Below are 1,112 nucleotides of genomic sequence, written 5' to 3' on the forward strand. Positions count from 1 at the left end.
ACCAGTCTGGCTATAATAAAGCCGGCTCTCGAAAACATTTTTGATTTATCGTGACAGGTTGCACGTTCAACGCTCGTGTTTATCAGGGCTGGCCGCTTATCAATCACGTTACACGGGAATGATCCAAGCGACGTCATCGTTCGAGAGAAGGAGGAAACTTGCTCCATCCTCTGTGACCGCGTTAAGGGAATCAGGGGGTATCTACTATGGCGGAGTAAATCAACCGGTATCCAGAATTGACGCGGAGCATCGAGGGAGGCAGCTGACGGTGACGCTGCGGAACGAAATGATTGGCGTATCGGCTCGCCCGTGGGACCGATTCCGCCGGCTAGGGCCAAATGGATCGTCGATTTTTCCCTGACTACCTCTGGGAACTGGACGGCTGGAAGGGAAGTCGTAGAAACGGATAGGAACAGCGGAGGCAGAGATTTGAAGCGATCTCTCTCTCTCTCTTTTTCTCGTTCGCCTGAAAATCAGATTACGATACGTCAGTCGTCGTTAAATAGATAGAGATCATACTCCATTATGGAACGAGCGATTAAACGATCAATTGGTTGAATTCTTCGCCACGAACCGATAAACTTTATCGAGATGCGTAATATTTTTTTAAATCTATTTGTTTTTTCCGTTGAAATGATTTTCACAGACACATTTATTTTATTATTAGACACTTCTAGGAAGTTGGGCAAGAAAATAAATTGTTAAATTGATTTCGCAGCAGAGATTTATCTGGAATTTACGTGAATAAACAAGTTAATTAGATTGCGAATAAGTAAATCGCGTAAATTGAAAAATTTTTATGAATACGATTGAAAAATGGAATTTAAGTGGATATTTGCTTTATTCTTTGAATATAATGTGTATTATAGTTTGGATATTTTATATCACGCGTATTCCATTATTTTTGTATATTTTAATTTTTACATAAATAAAAAGAAAATTAATGGATTACATGACTTAAATTTGACTTTATTTTAATAAAGCAATAATTAATAGAAATCCCTCTTTTTTTTCTTTTCATTTTAGAAAAATTTATGTTCATATATATTTAATAGAAATTCCATTATAATCGACATTGATCGTAAATATTTCTTAAATCCAAGAAAAAAAAA

At 36.6% G+C, this 1,112-nt stretch overlaps 1 long non-coding RNA gene across 1 annotated transcript in view; it reads left to right on the plus strand.

Annotated features, from left to right (window-relative positions):
- The window catches only part of LOC116185359, a 4,509-nt gene extending 3,710 nt beyond the window's left edge, over positions 1-799 (plus strand). The window contains exon 3 of the long non-coding RNA XR_004150201.1: positions 58-799. This is a non-coding gene — a long non-coding RNA (uncharacterized LOC116185359). The remainder of the gene's footprint in view (positions 1-57) is intronic.
- Positions 800-1,112: the final 313 nt, after the last annotated feature.

Source organism: Apis dorsata, unplaced genomic scaffold (assembly GCF_000469605.1).
Source record: "Apis dorsata unplaced genomic scaffold, Apis dorsata 1.3 scaffold_163, whole genome shotgun sequence".
NCBI lineage: Eukaryota > Metazoa > Arthropoda > Insecta > Hymenoptera > Apidae > Apis > Apis dorsata.